Raw genomic sequence first — 18,851 nt, 5'->3', positions numbered from 1 at the left:
TTTAGAATACAAGAGCAGATCCTAGTAAAGTAACATTGCAAGTCCAAGGTTGAACATCTTCTGACACTTCAGTTACAATGACATTCAATTTGAAATGATGTTGTCAGCATTCACTAGCAGCCCAAAGCTATCCAATTTTCTAACATCAACTTAATTATCTAACAATATTTGCCAAAAATCTGTTTAATTCATCCTCTCAACTGATCCTTCTTTGGACAGTAACCATCCGGTGACTAGGGTCAGTCTGTACTGCTTGGTTGTAATTTCTCCTGAATTCTGTACTTAGTTATTCCCTCTCTGAATCTTAAGTTTTAGGGTTTTAGGATAAGCAACTCTAAGCAACTATAAGCACTTTGCAACAGCTGCTCATGTTAAAAGAGCTTTAAAGACAAAAAATATATATAAACACAACATTCAATCATTTCAAAGATTCTGCTCACTTACAGTTCATATAAGAAAATCTGTCAATTGAAATACATTTCAGGCCCCCATGTAAAGATTTTCCAAGGCTGGAAACACAGATATGAATCTGTTGGTAACAGACACTAAAAAAGGAGAGGTGTAGTTTAAAATGTTTGGACCTGGTGTGAGCACTATTTTCTTCTTGTTGATGGACCTGTGGAATGTTGTCTCTGTCTTCTTTGATTGTTATCAGAAGTTGCAGCATACTGGAACCTGGAACTTGCTGTCGTATCCACTAATCCAAAGCATCCAAACATGTTTAATGGGTGACATGTCTGTTGAGTTTGCAGGCATGGAGGAACTGAGTCAGCTGTGTCCTCAAGACACTGTGCATTATTAATATTATTATAGTTTATACCATTATTTTTCCAGGTAAGTATGCAAAAACACATTTACCATGCTGAAACATAAGGTAATAGCAGCAGATGAATGGCACAACAATGTAACATGAAGAACACTTCACAGTATCTCTGCATTCCATAGCCATCAATAAAATGTAATTGTATTTGTTGTCCATAGCTTATGTCTGTTCATACCATAACCCCTGAGCCACAAACGTTGACATCAGCCAACCTCCCAAACAACACCATACACGCTGCTTGCCATCTGACCAGTACAGTTGAATTTGGGGTTCATCCATAAAGAGCACACTTCTCCAGCTTACCAGTGGCCATATCAGATGAGCATTTTCCCATTGAAGTCGGTTACAACACAAAACTGCAGTCAGGTCAAGAGCCTTGTGAGGCAAACTTGGATGAGGTGATGTCAACAAACATAGAACGACTGCTCCACATAATAAAACCAAATCTAGATTAATTGGAAAACCTAAAACGTACTTTATGGCGAATGATCAATGTAATTAAAATGTTTTTTGCTCCACATAAACAGTTATATATTTGAGATGGTGCCCGTTAGAATACCATCACAGTTGTTCACGCAATATGACAATTGTTAAAGATGTTCTTTTGGGATAAAAAGTTGCCTTGGTTGAATACAGAAAAGAAAATGTTCACCAAAGGAAAAAGAAGATCTTGCTCTCCAAAATGTTCAGTTCTATAACATGTCTTTTGAAATTTTGCAGGAATTAGTATACCCTTTGAAGCTTATTGATAGTCTTTCACATGGCTGGATTCATCCATGAGATGTAATCTTATCTCATTCAAGAGAAGTTTGGAGAGAGGTACATGGAATGTGTGGGGCTTCACATCTAGCACAGTACTATCCATCTCTGTGGCCTATTCCAGCCATACTTATAGGGGAAGATACAGTGTACCGAAAACAGTTGCTTTTAAAAGGAATATGCAAAATTGAAGAGCTGTACTATGAAGGGTTACATGACCCATTGAGGAAATGTCTAGAGTCTCCCTCTATAGTACATAAAGTTGCTCTGTTTTATCAAACCTTGAACTCAAGATGATATGGCAGAATTACTGTGGGAATTGAGTGATGACACATGCTTGCAGATTTTGTCTAATACAGGGAAGTATATCAGAGAAGCTAGGGGGAAGTCCATGCAGTAGAAGGTAATACACAGGTTGTACTGGACTTCTCGACTTCATACTGTTGGAGGGGTTTGATAAAAGATAATTTGTGTTGGATATGCTTTGGAAATGCTAGAGCGAAACTGGAAAAATGTTGCACCCAATTTGGGGCAAAGGTTCTGGAATATATTGGAAATGATTTGGGCTCAAATATACCAGCATTGGCACAATTTATCTTCCTCTAAGGCTATGCTGTTATAAACGTGGAGTTGGTAACAGCTATGCTATTGTTTCTCAGTTTCTGGAAGAGCCCCATCCCAGTATTTAAAGAGTGTATTGATTCAGTGTTAGAAATAGTATCACATGAACCTGTGCTGGCCAGGATCAATGATCGAGGAAAGGACTTCAAGAGAACATGGGACCGTTTCTTTGCTCATGAAATATAGGTAACGTGTTTGTCTGTAAACTTGGGTTTCAATGATTTCGGATAACTGGTTGCTTAACTGATGATTGTATAGAGCCTGTCTACAGTACATGTGCTTGTTTGAATTAATAAAAACTTGAATTGAAAAAAGAAAACAGCCTGGTAAGAATGACAAGCTCACACGGAGATCTTCTGAACAGTTTGCGCACAAATTCCTCAGCTGTGCAGGTAGCTGGTCTCCGTTGATCCTGTAGGCGAAGAATCTGGATGTGGAGGTCATCGGATTGTGTACCTATGTGATATTAAGTTTTGAGACCAGTTGGATGTACTGTCACTCTCTAAAATGATGTTGGAGACGGCTTAGGTACACAAATGAACATTTAATTACATTGCAAAAGCTGTAGTAGGTCCACTAAGCCTCGAAAGTATTCACACGCTTGACATTTTCCAGCTTTTATTGTGTAAATGAAATCCAAATGGAATAAATCGAGATGATTCCACTGATCAACACAAAGAGATAATAATGTCAAAGTGATATACAACATTTTCAAATTGTTCTAAATTATAATTTTTTTAAAAATGTGCGCTAAGTATACAACAACATTAAATGTTGTGCCTCTAACAATTTTTTTTTCTTTCCAATGACACAGGCCAGCAAAGTCAGCCACTAGACCTTGGCCGAGTAGTCCAGCTCTCACTAGGTGACAAGCCCCGGATTTTAGGACTTTTGCGGGTTGACGCGTTACGTGCTGTGAAAACACAGCGTGTTGGGCTATTCGAAAAGCCATATGTATCATTTGCTTTAGGCTTCTCGTAATGGTTTTCATCCAAACTAACAAACAGATCCCTGATAATATAACAACAAAAAAAGCAACAGTACAGGGAAGCAAAGACTCAGAAAGGAAATAGTTGGAACGGCCGAAGGCAGTGAACACTGACTCACTAGAAAAATGGAGCGTTAAGACCGAGACGTAACAACAGAAAATTACCTCCTTAAAAAATCATTCTATTAAAGGTAGATAGTTTTGACAAAATACAGCTCCAGAAAAAATCTACCACTGCACCTTTTTCTTTCCTTTCTTTCCCTGGTCTCTTAATTTTAACCCTTCTGATTATTTATTTTTAAAATGTTATTTAAGGATAGTGATCACATGAAGCCATTTATTATCACATAGTTGTTTGGCTCCTTTTAAATCACAATGATAACAGAAATCACCCAAATGGCCCTGATCAAAAGTTTACATACCGTTTAATGTTTGGCCTTGTTACAGACACACAAGGTGACACACACAGGCTAAAATGGCAATTAAAGGTTAATTTCTCACACCTGAGGCTTTTTAAATTGCAATTAGTGTCTGTGTATCAATTGTCAATGAGTTTCTTAGTTCACACATGGATGCACTGAGCAGGCTAGATATCCATGGGGAACAGAAAATAACTGTCAAAAGACCTGTTTGACAAGGTAATGGAACTTCATAAAGATTGAAAAGAATATGAAAACATATCCAAAGCCTTGCAAATGCCAGTCAAAACTGTTCAATCACTTATCAAGAAGTGGAAAATTTGGAGATCTCTTGATACCAAGCCAAGGTCAGGTAGACCAAGAAACTTTTCAGCCAAGACTGCCTCAAGAATTGTTCGGGATACAAAAAAACCCCCACAGGTAACCTCAGGAAAAATAAAGGTTGCTCTGGAAAATGACGGTGTGGTTGTTTCAAGGAGCACAATACGAAGATACTTGATAAAAAATGTGGCAGAATTCATTTAAAGGCTTAAAGCTGAAGGATGTAACTTTCAAAATAGGAAGTATTTCCGCCTCATTTTCCCAGAAATCTCAGCTTTCGCTGGTGTGACGTCAGTTCACTCTTAAAGCCCCACACATAATCTGTGCACTTTACTCAGTTCATCTAAAAAAAATATTAATCTGACCAGGTGAGTTAACATACAATTACTAGCTGGGCTAGTAAAAAAAGCAAACAGCATGAACAAATGGCTACAGGCAGCGAGCTGCTGCAATGTATCTGATCTAGCACACATACGGAAATGTGAGAATAGCGAGCCACTAGTCTAAACACACCCTGGAAATGTTTTCCGATTACAATACTGCTAGCTGGGCTAGTAAACAAAGCAAACAGCATTTACAGACGGCAGCTCGCCTCTTTATCCACAGAAAGTAAGCTAGTTAACCACATTGGCCAATCGTTTTTGCCTGGTAATTAGTTATAGCCAGTTACTAACAACAGAAAGAGGTTATTCTAGGCAGGTAACATTTTCCTTTCTGGCAAGCTGACGTTATTAGAAGCTGGTAGTAATAGCAAAACTTGTGAACTATGTCTGCTGGATAGATGTACAGTCAGTAACTATAGCCATGTCTGCTCTGTCTGTATAGCTAGAAACATTAACACCAGTAGGGAAATTACTAATAACATTGTGAGGCTAGCTAAGTAGCTAGCATTTTTCACATCAATTTCCACATCAGCATGGAAGTTTAATGCATTTTGCTCCATGATTAGTTCCATCCATCGTGGATAGGCAGCTGCACCAATGTTCACTCCGAACTGTATCTATCTGCCTCTCATTTACCAGATTTGCTTTCTTTTGATCCAAATCGTACTTTCTTAGGTTCCGTTACATTCTGAACTTGTTAATTTTTTTTCATAAAATTGGCTAGCATCTCTCTCTGCATGATCCACAAAATGAGAGTAGCCAACTTCCTTATTTTGTCCAGCCTCAGCTCTTTGTTTGATATGTCAATTGCATCACTTCTTGTGCGCAAGTTAACTTTTCCCGTCACTGCGATAGCCAACCACTTTTTTGCCTTAGGAGCAGTACGATAGTTACTTTCGTAACAGTTACTTTCGTAACTCCAGTTCTATGAGTGGAGCGTTGCCCATAGGGGCTTTGCTCCTATTGGTTTACCCCTCTGCCAATAGGCAGTCACTGAAAATGTAAATATGCTTTGCCCATAGGGGCTTCAGTCCTATTGGTTTAGGGCAAAGCAAGCAAGCCCAAGATGTACTCCCTGCCAGTCTCCTACCTCACCAACGAGATAAGTGCCCAACAGGATGGCTCAGGCCGAATACTAACCACGACACAGAGCCGCTTCCATCCCACTCACTTCAGTCACATATGTTTGCGCACTGATAAATAGCCCCAAACGAATGCACACACGGCACTAACCCAACCGGTACCTTTTTAATCAGTAAAAACTGAATCAGAGCGACCAAGGCCAGGCTAAAAAACACTCCAACACCTGGACTCAGCCCACAAGCAGACTCTCAAGCACACACAATGGCCCTCATTTATCAAAAGTGCGTACACCAAATTTTCAGCGTACACCTGGCGTACACCCAAAACCACGGTGACTTTGAGATTTATCAATATGGACGTTGGCGTACGGCACTCTCAAATCCTACGCCAGCTCAGGAGGTGGTGTACGCACGTTTCAAGTTAGTTCGGAAATGCGCAGAAAAAAAAATCCTAACGCACTGACAAACTAAAAGATATGATATATTATGATCCACTGTAAAAAAAAAAAAAAAATGTATAAACCATAATTATAAACTTAAGTGTTTATTTTTGTGCAACATGGACTTCAATGTTTAATTTGTGTGACTTTACCAAAGCATTTGATTTATATGTATTCCTTCAGATACGAGCCTGTGCGCTTTACATGAAGTTTCAGGGTTGGGCCCGGCAGTTGCGCACGTACTGGGTTCAGTAATAAAAGGCTTTTAATGACCAAAATATAATTCAGACTGACAAAATAATAAAAATGACATTCTTCTTTTAAATAATAATAACGACATTCTTCTAAATAACAATAAACGTCATTAATAATAAAAATCATAAAATAATAAGACAAATATTACAAATTGTCATGCAATTATTAATGTGAATGAATGGTACTCTACATCACATCATCATCACTATTGAACACCCCAATACATGTGACGTGATACGAAATGAAATGCTAATTGTTTCAAACGCGTGCTGTAAAATGCATTGTGATCATTTGCTCATCCAAACAGCTTTAAAAGAACAGCTTTATAACGCTCCTCGTTCGGTGTCAGCTGGAGACTTGGATCCGGTGGGCCTCCCCCAGTCTGACTCTGGCTCCTCTTTAGTGCCGAGACGCGCCTCTTTGTGGCGATCTTTGAATCAGACCACTTTTTTTCACCTACAATAAACAAGAAAACTCATGCTTAACTTGATCGGTCTATATTAAGCAATAAAGAAAGCTCATGCTTAACTTGTATTAAGCAATAAAACATTCTTACCTCTGCTGGAGTGTGCTTCTCAACCCCCACACTATTAACAGCACTCGTAATTTGGGTCCATATTTTGTTTTCGTGGGTGCCTTTTATTCCACTTTTTAAACTGCCAAATAAAACAATTGTATTTCTTTCTACCTCCCTGGTGATCGTCTCAATCTCCACGTCAGAGAAGTTTCTCTTTTTTGCCATCTTCCGTGTGTCCATGGCGTAAAATGAGGGCGTGGGGGAAGCGGAGACTTGAATATATAGGGGCGTGTTATTATAATGACGATCGTTTTCAGCCGCGGCATTTATCAAGGGCAGGTATTGCGTACACCTGGATTTTAAAGGTACGCACAACTTCATAAATCAGGCGGTGAGAGGAGTGTAAGCAAAATCTTACGCCAACATATACGCCCGTTTCTACGCAAGAATGATAAATGAGGGCCAATGCGAGCACCCAAACAAAAACCGCACAGGCAAACCGGAGCATCATACGGGACCATGTCAAATGCACCTTCCCAGCAGCTCAACGGACCCAATTCACACCCCAGTCTCAGCCACACTGAGCACAGAGTGGGCCAGTGTGCCTGCAGCCATGTCACGCAAATAAAACCAGACAAAAGGCGACGGCTTCCCCAAGACGCAGCAGCACAGACGTCCTCCACCCCAAGTGGAGGAATGAACTTAATTCAAAATACATTTCTGGTATCAAAATGTATTTCACCTTTTATTATGAAATGTATTTAAAAATGTATACATACATTTATCTTTATTCAAAATACATTTCAGGTATCAAAATGTATTTCACCTTTTATTCCTAAATTTATTTGAAAATGTATGAATACATTTCAGTTTTGTCCGAATGTATTTCACCATCAACAATGCTCTCATAACAGTTGTAATGTATTATAGAAAATACATTACAAAATGTATATTGAAGCCCATATTAAAATGAATTTTTTCAGTTGCTATGAAAGTAAAAAGACGAACTGTAATTATCGACATATTGATTTTATCACATTTAGATGTTGAAACAAATTTTATAGATGTGTACATTACCAAAATACATTTCATCTTAGTCACAAATATAGCCTAATGTACTAAGGTAAACTTGGTAACATCACTTGCCTCTCATATCAACCAGATCTTATTTGGAGTAGTGGTTAGTGTGTTTGACCGTAGGACATTAGGTCTCAGGTTCAAAATACCATCTAGCCAATTGTCTGATATATTGAGATATGCATTAAATATATTTTTTACAAATATATTTAAGCAGCCAATTTAAAATATTTTGACATATATTTATTCAGGTATTTTTTTCCCAAATGTGTTCGGAAATATATTTTCCAAATGTATTCAAAAATATATTTAGAATACATGTATTTTCCGTATGGGACGTTAGCTAGCTAGGTAACAACGTTAACTTACCAGCTACCTAACATTACCTGGTGTCTAGCTTGTTCGTTGGGTAGCTAGCTTTTCCTGATGATTAGCAATACTTTAGTAAATAATACTGTAACACTTCTTGTATGTTGGCTTTCTAGTCGAACCATCAATGCAGATAGCTAGGTGTGTTTCAGGGAAGGGGTGATTATGCCGAGCTATTGTTAGGTTTCCATTGTCTTCACAAAAGCATGCAAGTCACTTATTTCGTTAATTAGCTACCTGACTCAATCATTCATCCAGATATGTGTGTGACTATGACCAGCTTTTATAAGTAGACAAAAAAAGTGATGTGGACAACCCAGTCCATCAGTACAGCAATACTTCTAAACAGCACAGTGGCTGTCCACCTGCACTCAAACTAACTGCACTTACAGTGGGGAGAACAAGTATTTGATACACTGCAGATTTTGCAGGTTTTCCCACTTACAAAGCATGTAATTTTTTTCATAGGTACTCTTCAACTGTGAGTGATGGAATCTAAAACAAAAATCCAGAAAATCACATTGTATGATTTTTTAGTTATTAATTTGCATTGTATTGCATGACATAAGTATTTGATACATCAGAAAAGCAGAACTTAATATTTGGTACAGAAAACCTTTGTTTGCAATTACAGAGATCATACGTTTCCTGTAGTTCTTGACCAGGTTTGCACACACTGCAGCAGGGATTTTCGCCCACTCCTCCATACAGACCTTATCCAGATCCTTCAGGTTTTGGGGCTGTTGCTGGGCAATACAGACTTTCAGCTCCCTCCAAAGATTTTCTATTGGGTTCAGGTCTGGAGACTGGCTAGACCACTCCAGGACCTTGAGATGCTTCTTACGGAGCCACTCCTTGGTTGCCCTGGCTGTGTGATTTGGGTCGTTGTCATGCTGGAAGACACAGCCATGACCTATCTTCAATGCTCTTACTGAGGAAAGGAGGTTGTTGGCCAAGATCTTGCGATACATGGCCCCATCCATCCTCCCCTCAATACAGTGCAGTCGTCCTGTCCCCTGTGCAGAAAAGTATCCCCAAAGAATGATGTTTCCACCTCCATGCTTCACTGTTGGGATGGTGTTTTTGGGGTTGTACTCATCCTTCTTCTTTCTCCAAACACGGCGAGTGGAGTTTAGACCAAAAAGCTCTATTTTTGTCTCATCAGACCACATGACCTTCTCCCATTCCTCCTCAGGATCATCCAGATGGTCATTGGCAAACTTCAGATGGGCCTGGACATGCGCTGGCTTGAGCAGGGGGACCTTGGATTTTAATCCATGACGGCATAGTGTGTTACTAATGTGGTCCCAGCTCTCTTCAGGTCATTGACCAGGTCCTGCCATGTAGTTCTGGGCTGATCCCTCACCTTCCTCGTGATCATTGGTGCCCCACCAGGTGAGATCTTGCATAGAGCCCCAGACCGAGGGAGATTGACCGTCATCTTGAACTTCTTCCATTTTCTAATAACTGCGCCAACAGTTGTGGCCTTCTCACCAAGCTGCTTGCCTATTGTCCTGTAGCCCATCCCAGCCTTGTGCAGGTCTACAATTTTATCCCTGATGTCCTTACACAGCTCTCTGGTCTTGGCCATTGTGGAGAGGTTGGAGTCTGTTTGTTTGAGTGTGTGGACAGGTGTCTTTTATACAGGTAACGAGTTCAAACAGGTGCAGTTAATACAGGAAATGAGTGGAGAACAGGAGGGCTTCTTAAAGTAAAACTAACAGGTCTGTGAGAGACGGAATTCTTACTGGTTGGTAGGTGATCAAATGCTTATGTCATGCAATAAAATGCAACTTAATTATTTACATACAATGTGATTTTCTGGACTTTTGTTTTAGGTTCCGTCTCTCACAGTTGAAGTGTACCAATCATAAAAATTACAGACCTCTACATGTTTTGTAAGTAGGAAACCCTGCAAAATCGGCAGTGTATCAAATACTTGTTCTCCCCGCTGTACATAGTTTTTACTATTTATCATGAATCCTGCTGCTAAGCTACTTTACCTTTTACTGTATTGTTTAAACCTGATGTATCAAGTGCATGTGGAAAATGTAATTTAATTTGGTTTAAAATAGTATGTGTTTATTAGAGACTAACCAGACCAGTTTAGCAAAGGTCAGTGTTTCCATTTGAATTTACACTCACCTAAAGGATTATTAGGAACACCATACTAATACTGTGTTTGACCCCCTTTCGCCTTCAGAACTGCCTTAATTCTACGTGGCATTGATTCAACAAGGTGCTGAATGCATTCTTTAGAAATGTTGGCCCATATTGATAGGATAGCACCTTGCAGTTGATGGAGATTTGTGGGATGCACATCCAGGGCACGAAGCTCCCGTTCCACCACATCCCAAACATGCTCTATTGGGTTGAGATCTGGTGACTGTGGGGGCCATTTCAGTACAGTGAACTCATTGTCATGTTCAAGAAACCAATTTGAAATGATTCAAGCTTTGTGACATGGTGCATTATCCTGCTGGAAGTAGCCATCAGAGGATGGGTACATGGTGGTCATAAAGGGATGCACATGGTCAGAAACAATGCTCAGGTAGGCCGTGGCATTTAAACCTAGAAATGGTTGTGCGTGAAAATCCCAGTAACTGAGCAGATTGTGAAATACTCAGACCGGCCCGTCTGGCACCAACAACCATGCCACGCTCAAAATTGCTTAAATCACCTTTCTTTCCCATTCTGACATTCAGTTTGGAGTTCAGGAGATTGTCTTGACCAGGACCACACCCCTAAATGCATTGAAGCAACTGCCATGTGATTGGTTGATTAGATAATTGCATTAATGAGAAATTGAACAGGTGTTCCTAATAATCCTTAAGGTGACTGTATAAATACAGTGAGGGGGAAAAAATATTTTATCCCCTGCTTTGTACGTTTGCCCACTGACAAAGAAATGATCGGTCTATAATTTTAATTGTAGGTTTATTGGAACAGTGAGAGACAGAATAACAACAAAAGAAATCCAGAAAAACACAAACATTTTATTAATTTATTTCCATTTTAATGAGCGAAGTAAGTATTCAACCCCTCTTAATCAGAAAGATTTCTGGCTCCCAGGTGTCCTTTATACAGGTAACGAGCTGGGATTAGGAGTACACTCTTAAAAGGAATGCTCCTAATCTCAGTTTGTTACCTTTAAAAAGGACACCTGTCCACAGAAGCAATCAATCAATCAGATTCAAAACTCTCCACCATGGCCAAGACCAAAGAGCTGTCCAAGGATGTCAGGAACAAAATTGTAGACCTACACAATGGCTTGAATGGGCTACAAGACCATCGCCAAGCAGCTTGGTGAGAAGGTGACGTAGTTGGTGCGATTATTCGCAAATGGAAGAAATACAAACAAACTGTCAATCTCCCTCAGTCTGGGGCTCCATGTGAGTCCAAGATCTCACATCGTGGAGTTGCAATGATCATGACCACGGTAAGGAATCAGCCCAGAACTACACAGGAGGATCTTGTCAATGATCTCAAGGCAGCTGGGACCATAATCACCAAGAAAACAATTGGTAACACACTATGCCGTGAAGGATTGAAATCCTGCAACGCCTGCAAGGTTCCCTTGATCAAGAAAGCACATGTACAGCCCCGTCTGAAGTTTGCCAATGAACATCTGAATGATTCAGAGGAGAACTGGGTGAAAGTGTTGTGGTCAGATGAGACTAAAATCAAGCTTTTTGGCATCAACTCAACTCGCCGTGTTTGGAGGAGGAGGAATGCTGCCTATGACCCCAAGAACACCATACCCACCGTCAAAAACGGGGACAGGACAACTTCCCTACATCAAAGGGACGATAGACGGGGCCATGTACCGTCAAATCTTGGGTGAGAACCTCCTTCCCTCAGCCAGGGCATTGAACATGGGTAGTGGATGGGTATTCCAGCATGACAGTGACCCAAAACACACGGCCAAGGCAACAAAGGAGTGGCTCAAGAAGAAGCACATTAAGGTCCTGGAGTGGCCTACCCAGTCTCCAGACCTTAATCCCATAGAAAATCTGTGGAAGGAGCTGAAGGTTCGAGTTGCCAAACATCAGCCTCAAAACCTTAATGACTCAAAGAAGATCTGCAAAGAAGAGTGGGACAAAATCCCTCCTGAGATGTGTGCAAACCTTGTGGCCAACTACAAGAAATGTCTGACCTCTGTGATTGCCTACAAGGGTTTTCCCATCAAGTATTAAATCACGTTTTGCAGAAGGGTTGAATACTTATTTTACTAATTAAAATGCAAATCAATGTATCATTTTTTTTAAATGCGTTTTTCTGGATTTTTTGTTGTTATTCTGTCTCTCACTGTTCAAATAAACCTACCATTAAAATTACAGACTAATAATTTCTTTGTCAGTGGGCAAACGTACAAAATCATCAGGAGATCAAAAACTTTTTTCCCCTCACTGTATTTAAATATTCAAATGGGGACACTGACATTTGTTAAACTGGTCTAGTTAGTCTCTAATAAACACATACTATATAAACCAAGTTTTTTCACATGAACTTGATACATCAGGTTTAAACAATACAGTTAAAGGTAAAGTAGCTTAGCAGCAGGATTCATGATAAATAGTAGCAGCAATGTAAGTGCAGATAGTTTGAGTGCAGGTGGACAGCCATCACAGTGTCCTGATCTTAATATCATCAAGCCATTCTGGGGAGATCTCAAATGTGTGGTTCATGCAAGACGACCTAAGACCTTTGCATGACCTGGAGGCATTTTGCCAGGACAAATGGGCAGCTATTCCACCTGCAAGAATTCAGGGCCTCTTAGACAACTATTACAAAAGACTGCATGCTGTCATTGATGCTAAAGGGGGCAATACACAGTATTAAGAACTAAGGGTATGCAGACTTTTGAACAGGGGTCAGTTATGTTTTGTTTTATGATTGTGCCATTCTGTTATGACCTACAGTTGAACGTGAATCACATAAGAAATAAAAGACATGTGTTTTGCCTGCTCACTCATGTTTTCTTTACAAATGGTACATATTAGGGGTGGAGCCGAACCCGAATACGGTATTCGGAAAGGCACAAATAACGTGGTTTTTACAAATACTTATTTCAAACAAATACTTAAAAAAATATTTGTATTCGGGAACAAGAAAACCGTTATATCAAAAAGCTGCGTTTTCTCATGAGACCGCAGTACATGCCTGGATGAGTGAGTGAGTGACGTTCAGTCGGGGGAGGGGAAAATAATAAAAGCGTTAACTGACACAGGCTGCTCCACACATCTCTATTCTCCACACAGCAACAGAGAGCGCTCGGCTGAGCGAAAAAACTTAACTGCGTCACAATTTTGTTTAATAGATTTTTGTACCTTAACTGGGTTCCAAAGGCAATTTAAAACTTTCAGGAAGCGGAGTTTGATCGGGATATGATTTCATTTCGCTGCAATCGGGTGAACCAGCCCTAAAGCAAAAAAAATAACAGAATTTTTACGCCTATTTAGAATTTTACTCGAATACAAATACAATACTTTTTCCCCCTTAACAAATACAAATACAGATACAAATACTGGTTGCTTTGCACACCCCTAGTACATATATTATCAATTCTCCAATGGTATGCAAACTTTTGAGCACAACTGTATGCACAGTGTCTCCCTGCTAAGTCATGGAAGACTATAACTCCTTTAGAATTGCCCTTTGGTGGCCATAGCATTTGTAATTAATTTAAAACAATTTGTAGATTTTAGTCTCCTGATTGAACTTCCTATTTTGATTTGATATTGTAACAATAAAATGCGGAAGGAATTCAAAGGAGTTTTTGAATACTTTCGATAGCTGCTGTATGCTTTTATGCAACACCACTCAAGTGGGTGGATTTTTATGCTAAAAGGGAAAATGCTCAGTTAAATAGGTATAAATTGTGTGCACAAAATGTAATACAAATAAGCTTTCTGTGTTTATGGAACATTTCTGGTGTCTTTTATTACAGCTCATGTAACAGGACGTGACACAGGGGATCAACATTTTACATGTTGCATTCATATTTCTGTTAATTGATAGATTGTAGATTAACATATCTAATAAAAACATTTAGTCACATGAGACAAACCCACATTTTTTCATTGGCATAATTAGAAACAGTCATTACAACTTGTCAACCCTGATTGATTTTCACAACATGAAAGTTCATTTTTGACCTTCTGGTGATATTCTAAGTTATCGATTTAATGCACACTTTGGCCACAGTCCTGTGGAGCGCAGCTCTTTCATGTTTAAGCCTGGAATGAGAGGAAATGCTGAGAGAGGGCCGAAGCTCCTCTCTGAATTGCCAAGGGATCAATTGACTGAGCAGCCATCAGGGCTAGTAAATCCCAGATGCCCTCTTAGCTGCACTGTGACTGATAGGGTGATGCTTGGCTGGAAAAGGTTAGCAATCTTATGTTTAACACCAAACATAGCCCTCTATTACTGGTACATGCTCAATTACCTTTTTATTCTCCTGAAAATGTATTAGTGTTTTATTAAGATCTCCACCAGCTACTGGGTTCCATGTAAATGCAACCATATTTCTGATGGGTTTAAATTTGCATTGATGTGTTGAAATTGAAGTTAAATGGGGTTAACCTCAAAATGTCTCAAAGGCTAAACATTATGATGCTTTGGAGTAATTCAGAATGACATGCACTATGACTCTGATGGTCTCTTAACTGATGTAATGACCAGGGTATTCAATTGCCACCATAATGACGTAACCCAGTTGTATATTCCACAATGAAAGTATCTACTACATTCACTGCAACTACACCTATTCTTTTGAATTTTGTTTGAAATTAGGAACACATATGGCACATCCAGTGAATTCAGTTTAAAGCAGAAGTTCAGTTTAGAGTAAACTGTCACATTCTAAAAACGACATCAAAATCAAAGATGATTTTTCACAAACAAAATTTAGACTTTCTCTGGAAGTGACAGCTTGCTTATTTATGCTCTACCACCGGTTGACACCAGCAATTCACTGGCTTCTTTCTCTTCTGTTTTCATGTTTTGCTTGACATTTTCAAAGAGTTAAAGCTACAATCTGCCTAACACCATGATCCTGACACGTTTTTATAATCTGAAGGATTGCGTGGAGAAAAGAAAACAGCTCTCAGATGTATACAGATTTATAGTGTAATTTTGAACATGGGTGCTAAGTCCAATAGGGCAATCTGTTCCGTATTTGTGAGCAGTTGACAAATTAGTTAAAATTAGTTAGATCTGATTGGGGCAAAAACTCCCTCCAGGTTTAATGGAATGAACAGGGTTTCTAATTTTCTATAAATCACATTTTCTATATATCAGTGTGTGAATTCACTTCCGCTAAGGGTTAAGAATGATGATAAGTCATAGAGCATACAGCACTCTCTGAATCCCAATGACTGGGACTTAGAGACACCCAATTCCCCAACAGAACCCAGACAGAGGTGGCAGTAGTAGGAAAATTCAACATTCTTCGCATTGCAGGTAGGAATATTTGGTAAGTGACTTTTATATTAAAGTCAATGTAACTATGATATCCTTTGAGTCATATTAATGGTGAAATAAAAATCTCTGTACCATCAAATCTAAGTTAATATGTCACCAGCGTCAATGAATATGTGCACATGAACTTGATTTGAGATATGAAACATATTATGTATCCCTCCAGCCATTACAGAAACCCAGGATGAGAGTTTTACCGGATTGTTGTTTTAAAACATAGATGTCAGATTAAAATGAAACTGTACCACCCTTAATACTGTGTAGATAAAACAGATTTTCTAGGTTTCCAGGTTTTCTAAACCAGTGTACCATACGCTAGTTCCTGTTGCAGGCTTTTACTTAAATGCTGTGACAATAACATAGAAAGAATTTGCAAACACAACACTTACCACACCTTCATTGAGGGAAATCTTTTTTAGTGTCATATCCACCAGAGATTTTAATTTCTTTTAACATCTCACCATTCAAACAGTGTTTAAAATAGGGCCTACATAGTTTCCAGAATTCCATGGTGGCATGATGAGATTTGAAGGTATGACCATGTGAGACTTGGTAGAGCTAGACAAGAGCTGACTTCAAACAAATAAGCTAGCAAATGTCAACCAGAACAGCTCATGCTCATGCCAAACAAAAGTTGGGCAAAATGTCATCCTTCTACCCAGAGGCAGAGCTTAAATGGGTGCAATTGGTGCACAGCAACCATGGCAACCAATCACTGGGCCCCACAAGAAGTTTATCTTACAGTTGAAAAAATTATAGCAAGCAGAATAAAATCATATTAAGATAAATTTGCAAGAAACTATTTAGTTGACATTGAATTGATAAATATCTATATTTGTTTTGTTATTCCATTATGCATTTGTATGATCAATCAGTATGTGACCTTCGGGGTGTAACCGGTGTTGCCAGATCCGGAGGTTTCCAGATATGGTTGTATAGAAGAAATTGCTGTTTTTATGTAGAGTCCGTGGGTGATTGAGCAGTATATTGTCAGTGAATCTGGCAACCCTAGGTGTTTCAGATTTTGTCAGCTCATTCACTAAGGATTTGAACTGTGGAATAGCTAATTTAAGTAACAAAACATAAAAATGGAACGTAGATATGTCTGCCACTCAGATGAAAGAAAAGCAACACATAATAAAAATATAATATACGGATATGTGCCCTTGAGAAATGTCTTCAGAAAAGTTGTTGAGCAGAAGAAGAATGAGATGGATAGATCGGACATTACAAAGACATAAACAACGTTGCAGCTTCAAGTGAAGTGGGGAATACAGTTGATCCAGGTCGAACAGCAGCCAGCAACGAAGTTTTGTAACTGCAGGTAGGTAATGTTGTAGCCTAATGAAAAGTGTCTGTTCCTCATGTTACATGAAACTTGTGTATTTTTTTGGGAATAGGCTATTAAATATTAATATTATCTGCCTCTATCATTTATTTGGGAAATCAGGTAGTAATATTGAGATTTTAGCAGCGGATGGTTGGGTGGGTGCCTCCGCGGCAGAGGTACCAGAGGCCTGATGCCCCCCAAACCTGTATTATAAATGTTTAGTATAACATAGCTCTGCAGCGTTAACAAGCTATAAAAGACACTGCTCTAGTGTAAATGGGGACATCTTTGTTAGGTCTCTATGGCTGAGAAATTTAACTCTTAAAAGCCAGTGACTTAAAGCTGCACTAGGTAACATTATAAAATGAATTAAAATATGAAAAACAGTGCCCCCAGTTCTTGTCTGAACTCCCACACTTTCCTCCAGGTTGTGTTTGATTGACAGTGGTTTCTCTTCCTTATTCACATGAACATGAAGACAGAAAACAGAAGAGCCATCGCCGATCCAGGGACATATTTTGACAGTGAAACCAAAATATAACAATCATAGACCCAGCAATTTACAATGGCAAACAGCACGAGTAAGAAGTTATGTGATTCTTTTGAGAAAGTTGTCACTGTCATTTATTTTTTGCAAATTGTATTGAGTGTAGTTACAGTACACAGTGTAGCGTAGTCAATGTTATCTTAGACTGAAATTGACAACTGGGAGCTAGCTATATATATATATGTCAGTTGTACAGACCGATATCAAATAATAATGAGAATACAAAAACTTACTGGAGATTCCATTAATTAACAATATAAAATGTTTTGAAAACTGCATAGATGATGCTAAGCATTTTGCAACAACTTACCAGTCAGAAAGCGGTTCCGCACTAGTGCCTGATAGAGAATACAGTTCTGAATAATAATATGAAAAATAGAATGACCTCTTCCAAAAAAAGCACTTACTTAGAGTTATTCTTGGCCTTGCTAATGTTAGCTTAGAGTTCTTGGTTGCTAGCTACAGAGCGCTAGACTAAGTCTTCTTTCACTTCTTTGCCATTTTCGTAGTGTATGCTGTAGTAGAGATGGGTGGAATTGGCAGTTTCTCATCCTGGTCTCTAGCTGTCATTATAGTTTTGTACAGTAAGCAAACTTTGTTCTCTATGATGTACTTATGCTATATACACTCACCTAAAGGATTATTAGGAACACCATACTAATACTGTTTGACAGCCTTTCGCCTTCAGAACTGCCTTAATTCTACGTGGCATTGATTCAGCAAGGTGCTAAAAGCATTCTTTAGAAATGTTGGCCCATATTGTTAGGATAGCATCTTGCAGTTGATGGAGATTTGTGGGATGCACATCCAGGGCACGAAGCTCCCATTCCACCACATCCCAAAGATGCTCTATTGGGTTGAGATCTGGTGACTGTGGGGGCCATTTCAGTACAGTGAACTCATTGTCATGTTCAAGAAACCAATTTGAAATGATTTGAGCTTTGTGACATGGTGCATTGTCCTGCTGGAAGTAGCCATCAGAGGATGGGTACATGGTGGTCATAAAGGGATGGACATGGTCAGAAACAATGCTCAGGTAGGCCGTGGCATTTAAACAATACCCAATTGGCACTAAGGGGCCTAAAGTGTGCCATGATAACATCCCCCACACCATTACACCACCACCAGCCTGCACAGTGGTAACAAGGCATGATGGATCCATGTTCTCATTCTGTTTACACCAAATTCTGACTCTACCATCTGAATGTCTCAACAGAAACCGAGACACATCAGACAAGGCAACATTCTTCCAGTCTTCAACTGTCCAATTTTGGTGAGCTTGTGCAAATTGTAGCCTCATTTTTCCTATTTGTAGTGGTGATGAGTGGTACCCGGTGGGGTCTTCTGCTGTTGTAGCCCATCCGCCTCAAGGTTGTGCGTGTTGTGGCTTCACAAATGCTTTGCTGCATACCTCGGTTGTAATGAGTGGTTATTTCAG

This window comes from Esox lucius, chromosome 19 (assembly GCF_011004845.1).
Source record: "Esox lucius isolate fEsoLuc1 chromosome 19, fEsoLuc1.pri, whole genome shotgun sequence".
Taxonomy (NCBI): domain Eukaryota; kingdom Metazoa; phylum Chordata; class Actinopteri; order Esociformes; family Esocidae; genus Esox; species Esox lucius.
This window is presented reverse-complemented; position numbering follows the sequence as displayed.